The sequence below is a fragment of the Octodon degus genome, unplaced genomic scaffold (genome assembly GCF_000260255.1).
Source record: "Octodon degus isolate 3935 unplaced genomic scaffold, OctDeg1.0 scaffold00022, whole genome shotgun sequence".
NCBI classification, from domain to species: domain Eukaryota; kingdom Metazoa; phylum Chordata; class Mammalia; order Rodentia; family Octodontidae; genus Octodon; species Octodon degus.
Genome location: NW_004524598.1, coordinates 12,032,966 through 12,042,166, shown reverse-complemented (window position 1 = coordinate 12,042,166; position 9,201 = coordinate 12,032,966). Strand labels below are relative to the sequence as shown.

The 9,201-nt window shown below is 36.2% G+C and overlaps 1 pseudogene; it reads right to left on the bottom strand.

Moving 5' to 3' along the window:
• Window positions 1-6,810: 6,810 nt before the first annotated feature.
• Window positions 6,811-9,201, bottom strand: part of LOC101566637 — a 3,339-nt pseudogene continuing 948 nt past the window's right edge.

The window sequence follows — 9,201 nt, the reverse complement described above, 5'->3', positions numbered from 1 at the left end:
TTAATACACATACTCTACTAGGTCAACAGAATGATACAGCTCATTTTGGTCACTCAGAAACCCAGGCTGACAAAATAGCCACAACTTCAAAGTTACCAGTTGCTAGAAATCACCCACATCATTCATTCTCTTTCAGAACTCATTGGCAATAATATGTTACCTGCTTGCATTCAAAACCACCACAGTTGTTTATTCACATGCCTCTGCCTTTCAGTTTTATTGCAAGCATCATGAGTCTAGAGAGCTTTTGCAGAACAGTATCACTTTTTAAAAATTTAATTTAACTTCATTTTGTCTTATTGTGTGTACACCTAACACTGATCTCCTAATACACTTTTAAGTGTGCTACCTATTATTGTGGACTCTAAATATATTGTTACACAGACAATCTCTAGAACATATTCATGTTGTTTGACTAGAATTTGAAATTATTTATGTAATTTTTGTAAACACATTAAACTACACAAATTTTGTGCTATTCATCAGTTAAATCTGCAATAAACATATAGAAGCCCTGGAGTAAGGTGAGACACAAGTCTTTAAAGGTACCAAATTTAAGGATGCATCTCTTTTGAAGGTCTGAAGAGTGCCTCATATGAGCCCCTGCCCTAATACAGTACCTATTAATCGACTTAGGAAGGCCAGTCTAAATGCTAACATCACCTTCAAACAAATGCCATTTTCAATTATTATGTGAAAAAGACCATATTAGGAAATCATAATTATGGGTTTTTTAAATTCTTTTCAAGACAATAAAAATAGTTTTAAAAAATATTAGAAATAATTCATAATTTTGCTAAACAAAATATAGTAATTCAAGAATGGTTGTTATATTGCATATTGTTGTCTTCAAATTGGTTATTCAAATTACCCTAGATATGCATGCAAAATGGTTCAAAAAATGGTCAAAAATTTAAAAAGAGGAAAAATACATTTAAGCATTCAGTATACCAGAAGCATAAAAGTTTGCTAGCCTGTCCTGGAGGAATCACTCAGTGGAAGACAATAGTTGAACCCAAGGGCTCAGCATCGAGAAGGAAATAATTTCCTGCTTTATTATGTGCCACTTTATTCTGCTTTGCTGTCATTATTTTATTTTGTTTTAATCAATTTCTAACCTTAGAAATCATTTAAGGTATTCAGACAAGGAAAAATGCTTGAGCACATGCATCTATCTGAGTGGAAAGCTAACTATATCAATTAAAAACTGAAGACAAAAGTAACTTTGGAAGAAGTAAACAATGTGAAAAAGTCCATATGGTTCTAAAACAAGGTCCCCAAAATGAAGAAGAGAAGTCATAGAGATTGTGTGTGTTGTGCAAAAGACATACAATATATTACAGGATAAGGCAAGACAATGAACTACTTCAAAAAGCAAAAAGGACTTCAGGGAAGCAAAAGAGAAATACTACTGTCAGTTGGTTGAGAGAACAGAAAAGACTGGCTCCCAAGGACTCAGAATCCAGGGGTAAAAGTCCTGGCTCTCATTAAGAGAAGCAAAAACAGCTTCTCATTATTTATTTGCCTAAAACCAGGGAATCTGCCTAACATTTACTTTCCTACAATCATTGTTTGTGCTATGGTTGATCTCTGTTCTTAATCAAATCTTCTTCTATGGAAGCATACATATTCAGTACACTTCTTGGCAATATTTATCTTTCAATAAGTCAAGAAGTGATTTTGGCTTCCAGTAACAATTGTGGCTAAAATTGAGCTTATTTTTCACCCACATGCATCCCTTGCAAGAAATATCTCTCAGCCTAAACTCTTCTCCAATCAGAAGCCAAGAGAAAAATCATGTCATGCTTGAACATGGGTGCACAAAACTCAAGAGAGTCCAAATTTAAAATGTAAGTCACTAATTGCATTTGAGTGTTTTGTGTTTGATTACAAAGTAATGACAAATGCATAGTTATGAAGACCATGTCTAAAAGGATCTTAATATTTTTCTGCATTGCACTGAGTAAAGATAAGTGCTAAGGACTGTCATCACTAGGCTTTTCTGAGGTTTCTGCTCCTCTTTCCCTTGTCAAGCATGACTGTTTCAAATTTCTTTCAACAAACCGGCTGTGTTTCTTCTGCTGTGTTGCACTTTTCCCTGGGGGCTACTTCTCATTTGACAGGCAATCCCAGTGGCATTGGCAAGGTGCCCTCTTCTCAGAATGGCTGCAAATGTACAACCTGTTATTCAGTAGCTGCCAGTAGATAAAGAACTTCTCTTTTTTCCAATCTGCTTCACTTGCCAAATGAGTATATTACTTTAATATCTAATAGCCTTTACCAGCTGTTAGCTTCTGTGTTTTCCAGCTATAAGTCCTGGAGCTTTCCACTTCTCATATTGTCCTGCCATTTTCACAGTGAGGCCCCCAAAGTCAATTAAATCCATGTAAATACTGTTGCCTCTGAAACCTCTTGAAGCCAATACACTCAAACCTTCCATAGTCCCAAGACTGAAAAATCTTGGCACACTAGTCTCTTGTCCAAAGGATTTTCACTGTAGCATGTTTTGGAGCACTCCCTAAAGACCTTGTCTTCCTTGTTTCCATTTCAAGTCTGATATGGTTTGAATGTTTTGTCTCCTCTACAATTCATGCTGAAACTTCATCCCAATTGAAGCAGCACTGCAAGGTGGATCTACTGGGAGGTGTAGGGATGAATGCCATCCTGCAGGGTTTCTCAGAAATGAGTTTTCTCTGTCCCTCTGTCAAGTAAGGAACAGAGTTTGCAGAAGATGTAAAGTTCAAGTAGCCCTTGTGGAAGCAGAAATTAGGTTCTTACCACGTATTAAATCTGCCAAAATTTGATTTTACATTTTCCAAGCTCCATAATTATACTAATTTAAAATTCCATTTCATTATAAATTACCCAGCTTGTGGTATTCCATTAAAGCATAACAAAATAGAATTAACTATTTCAAAGAATATTTGTTATGTAGCCGTTATGTGTTGTGTATTTTCCTAGAAAATTCTGGGTTATGATCATTAGCAAAATAAACATCCACGACCTGTGGGTTTTATATTCTAGTAAGAAAAACTAGTGAAAAAAAATTAGTGTCCAACAATGATGCTTTATTAAAATATAGTCATGACCATCTTTTTTTTTCCCCAACTCTTGCTTGCAATGGCAGAATTAAATTATGTGAAAATAACCTTAGGACCTGTGAGGTATAAGACATTTACCATCTGCACTTTTTACTTTTTAAGAAAAATAGGTAAAAGAAAAAATTAAAACAGATACAAAGTTTCATTAAACACAGAAATAAGAATTTGACAATGGTTGTTGTATTGCATAATGTTATCTTCAAATTAGTTGTTTAGGTTACCAAACATAAACCTGAAAGACTATTTTTGATTTTATTTCCTTCATAAGTAGATAATAAATTTAAATGAAAAAGGAAAATAAAAAACAAGGAAAGTAGGGTGCGAAAGGGAAGTTGGAACTTCGGAGATGACCTTAACAAAGCCAAAAAATTTAACCAAGCAAACATCTAGGAAGTCAGAGGGAAAAGCTAGAGGTAGGATATACCTGAGATGGTGGAGGAACAAAAGCAAAGAGGCCAGTGTGGCTAAAGCAAAAACTTCAGCCAAATAATGGGGGTGGGGGTGCTGGGAGAAATGCGCAGAAGTCAGATTGTGAAGGGCAGGACTCTGGATTGTAGTCAGAGATGGATAGATATTGCAGAGGGCTTAGCAGATGCTAAAATATGACTTAAATTTTAACTCATCACACTTTCTGTAACTGAGAGTAAATGGCAGAGGGAGGCAAGCAGGAGGGCCTATTAGACGGAAAGTGCCCTTAGCCCATTTTCTGTCTTGAAAGGCATAACCACAGCTTGGATATGGGGGTGGGGACATGGAAGAATGAGAAGGGTGAGAGGCTGAGAGAGAAAGACAAGTCAAGAGCTACACCAAGGCTAATGGCCTGAGAAAAGAGGGATGAAGTAGCAGCCACCTGAGGTGAAAAATCACATAGTAGTATGAGTTTTCAGGGGAAACATTTTAGTTCAGTTCTCTAAAGTTTGAGATGTCCATTAGATATCCAAGTATATATGTAAGGATAGAGAGATAGAGGAGGAATCATGAGACAGTAGTGGAGGCAGTCTGCTTCATTTCTGACATAGTACTGTACTCAAAATTAATTTAAATAATTTATCCACAAAATTAAAACATTTCCAATATAGAAACTGAGCAAGAGTCTCTACATACTGAAAACTAAAGTTTGACTCAAGTCTATCACCAGACACTAAGCTAAAGTCCACATGGATCAAATATCTAAACATTAAAACAGAAACTCTAAATCTCATGGAAGAGATTTAGGTGGAAATGTTGAAGACATAGGGGAAGGCAAGCAGTTCATCAAGAAAAATCAAACTGCATGAGAAATACTTGAAAGAATTAACAACTGTGACCATCTCTTACTGAGAAGTTTTTGCACATCAAAAAAAATTACTTGGGCCAGGGGGATGGCTCAATAGAATAAGCGCTTGCCTGGCAAACACAAGGGCCTGAGTTCAATCCCTGGTTTGGCCAAAAAAAGAAAAAAAGAAATTACCAACAGAGTGAAAAGATAACTCGCAAATTTGGAAAGAGTCTTAACTAATAAGCACTCAGGCAAAAGTGTTCTATCTAGAATTTTAAAGAATTAAAAAACATTAGGGCCCCAAACTTTAAAGACCCAATGCAGAAATGAGCATTTGAGATGAACACATACTTCTCGAAAAAATACAAGAGGCAAATAAATACATGAAAAAAATGCATCACATCACTAGTCATTCATGAAATGCAAACTAAAACAACACTGAGATACCATCTCATCCCAGAAAGAATGGCTATCATAAAGAAATCAACCTACAACAAATGTTGGACAGGCTGTGAGGAAAAAGAAACACTTCACTGCTGGTGGGAATGTAGATTGGTGCAACCATTGTCGAAATCAGTGTGGAGATTACTCAAAAAACTACAACTGGAAATTCCATTCAATCTATTCCCCTTGTAGAAAGTGCCCCAAAAGAACTGAAAACATATCATATTGATATATGTGTGTCAATGTTTATAGCAGCACAATTTGTGCTAGCCAAATCTTGGAAACAATCAAAATGCCCGTCACCTGAGGAATGGATGAAAAAGATGTGGAGTTGTTATACAGTGTAATGTTACTCAGCTGTAAAGAATAATATCAAAGTGTTTGGAGGAATAGGGAGTAATTTGAAGCTATACTCATAAGTGAAATAAACCAGACCCATAGTGTAAATATCATATTGTCTCCCTAGTGACTAAGAACTCAAAAGAAGAAATAAATATTGAAAGGTATAGCACAGTTAAATGGAAAGGGAGAAGTTAAGGATTAAACAATGAAGAGAGAGAAAGGGAAAAAGTTAGGAAATATGGCATGGGCAAAACCATACATTTATATAAACAAGATGGTTAGGGCAATGGTCCTAAGAATTTAGGTTTTTGAAAATAGCAGTTAATGGGTAGAATGCTCACCTTGACTAACTATATATGCATATATCTGTGAACTAATCAACTACACTGAGGATAGAAATGTGTAATATTAAAACCATGCTTGGTATACCTGCCATTTTGTTCTTCCAAATGCATACTGCTTCTTATGTCATATCAATTATTGCTATACTTTCTCTAAAGTTTATGTTTGTTAAAAAACTAATAAAAGAAAGCAAGAGATATGAAAAAACATCATAGGATTGACATGTTACAATGTTGTATATGCTTTGATTTTTAAATTTCTGTGTAAAAATGTGTAATTGTTTTTTTTCACATTCTATAGGGATTTAAATTTTAGAATATGTATGGTTGTTGGAAAATAGCAGTTCCATGTTATGCCTACGGTGTTTCACATTCAGACAGATAGTGAAGCTAAGCTTAACTGCCTGTGTTACAGGGCAATAATATCATTAAGTTTCTCTTCTACATGTTTAGCAACTAACATTTGCAGACCAAAAATTAGAGAAATAGAGCGGCTTCAAGTATAGCCATATTTTGGTGCTAGTCCTTCAAGGGCAAAGAGAGATAGGAGAACTCAGGACATAAAAGAACCTGTGTTATAACATCCTGTAATTCAGAAGTGTCCCAAATTTTCTGATAAAGTAGATGATGTGGCCACAGAAGAAAGTGATCGATGATGTAGAGTGTTCTCTCAGGCTTTCACAGAGAGCAAATTGGTCAAGCAATGGACATAACTCATCCAGATGGCTGACATTAACAAAAGATCTACAAGATGCTGTACATGGTTTCAGGGTAAATTCTGAGGGGATTTGACTGACCTTATCAGATACAAAAGTTACATTTTAGTTGCATAGGTTTTGCTTTAACTTGGCTTTAACCATCCAGCAAAAAAGTATAACAATGAAGTATATATGGAATGCCATATTAATGTGCTGAACTGTAAAAGGCTCAAGTCAACAACTTCTGACAATTGCCAGTTCTGCTGCTAACTCACTACTATTATGAACTATTGGACTTTATGGGGTTATTTTGCTGCATTCAAGTACCTACCATCTGTAGACTGGTTTCAAGTATGTAAAGGTCCTTTAAAGACTTCTCCAAGCACAGTTTATCTAACTTCAGTGGAGCATCCATCTCTAACAAAACAAAACAAAAAGGGGGATATAAATAAAGGACAATTTTGTAACAAAAAGTATATGTATGTATATACAAGATAGGATAGATATACAGCTACTATCTTTTAGTTCAGTGAGAAGAAAAGTTTGTACTAATATTTTTTTTCTTAGAAATTGTTTTATTTTTCATCATCCTTATTCCCATTTTGCTTAAGCATCGGCAGAACAGCTCAAGACCATTCAGTGATGGTTCTTACCCAATCAGTGGCCTGTGTGGTAGGTGCTGCAGACCTATCTTCTGTGACTGGCTGAGCACTCCAGTCTTCAGTAAGGAACTGCTGAAGGAGCACAGAGGGCAACTACACACCCTTGGACCAACCTTCAACCTCAGGCTGAGCAGCAGTGAACTCTGGAGCTGATGCAGTCCATTCACTCTGAAATTTCTCCTTGTTCACAGCCTTTTTAGCAGCAGACTGCTCTTCCTTTTCAATCTCTTTAGGATCCCAGTAGAAGTAGAGATCAGACATAATTTCCCATGGGTGTTCAAGGGAGATGGTGCCATGCATGTGCAGCACTTCCCTGGCCAGCATCCACCACATCAGACCCAGAGTGAGCTCCCTTATGGTTGCACGGGATCACAATGTCCACATAGAGCAGAGGAGAAACTGTGTTGCACAGAGCAATGGTTGGCAGATTGACGTAAGATGCCTCCACTAGGGGCTGGTGGTCAGCCCTGGAGTCAGTAACCACCAGAAGACATGGCTCAGAAGGCTGCCTGGATCTGCTTAGTGAAGGTTCCAGAAGTAAAGTGGCCAGAGATAGGAGTAGCTCCAGTGGCAGCAGTGAACTACAGCCCAGCCTGCTGGTCAGTGTTCCTTGAAGATATGAGGCTGACATCAGCAGGATTTCAATAGCCGCTATGGCTCAAGCTGTCAGGAGGAGCTGCTCCCAATTCTGCTTTAGATTTATGTCGTAGATTCCATCACTTTTCCTTTTATAGATATATGCTCCATCTGGAAATCTAGGTTGGTGCCTCCTAAGTGGGTTCCTGCAGCAAGGAATTAGAGGATTTTCTCCTTCTTCATTTGCAGGACATGAAGGACTCCAGACATTGTAAAGTTTCCCTTTAAGTTATGATGGGAATCAAGAACAATGCCAAATGGACCCCTGCCTGGGCAGTATGGAAAGAGCCTAATATTGTTTAGACAAGATAACGTGTCTACATCTTGTCCTCTGAATAACTACTAGGAAGAAAAAAATATGCAATGTATTCATTATTATAACTGTCATACTAACCTGTTTTGATACAGTTTCATTGCTATTTTGTTTTTTCTCATTAAAATGAAAAAAGATAAGAAAATAAAAAGGTATCAATTCCCTTGCAAAAAAATGTAACTGAGCAAAACGGTTAATTTTTCTGAAAATTCCAAATAACATAGTCTGTAATTCTTGATCCTAATTCAAACATCCTAATCCTAATTATGATTTGAATTTTGTTTGACCCTTAACCTTTATGCTCTTGGCAATAATAAAATTTCTTCAGATGGCCATGGCTTCCTGCTTATAAAAATATTTATTTCATTCATTTGCTAAAGATACATTTATTCAGTTCCTATCACATGTGAGGCTCCTATTGTTTTTCATAGTCCATCACCTTGTTGAGCAAAAATGTTAGCCAAAAGGTCGAGGAAAATCATTTGAATTGAAAGGAAACACTTGGAGAACAAATGTGAGAAGGATGACCTGGAAAACTGAAGATTTTAAGAAGAGCTGCAGTAGAGATATCTAATATGAGAGAGATATTTCAGAAGGCATAAGAGTAGTGGGAAAAATCTGGGGACAAAGGTATTTGTACAGTCCAGAAAATTTACCAAAGAAGTACTTTGTATTTAATAAATGCAGCCTATGCCTTATGTCTCAAAAATAGAAATTATTCTCACACAATCAAGTTTTCTTAATGGAAAAAGAACAAGGTGACATCACGTGACTAAACTACCAAAATTTTACCCTAACTGAGCAAATGAAAAGGGCCTTGACTCATTCTCCAGTACCATGCACAGAAAAACTACATTGCAACATTTTAAATCTGTGGATATAGTGTTCAAAAGGTGAGGGTTCATTGTAGGTAAAACTCAGTTGATACTATTTTAAAAATCCACTAAAAGCAAAACTTCAATTTAAGAAATGTGTGTTAATGTCTCTGTATGCAAGCAATGCTTTGAAATATGAAGAGTACAGGAAATGGTCACTAATGCTAGAAGCCAGTGCTATTTACTATACTAGATGGTGTGCGAGTATATGGAGAGGAAAAATAAGTTATAAGAGTAATATAACTATACACTTCTGAGGAAAAAAGTATTGGCATTTTAAACAAAATACGAATGGTGATGATCATAAAAAAGGATGGAAAGGACTTCCTGGTCAGAAAGATCTTCAAAATATAATGAAGCCAGAAATGTAGGGCATTCACAAAATAATTACTGAGCCCATGTTGCTAAAGAATTTGAAAGGTAAGGAATAAACTAATATACACATTCACACTTGTATAAATAGTATATATGAAAACACCCAAGCACAGTCCCCAGCAAATGTTTCAAAAACTTGAACATTAGCTTGTATGT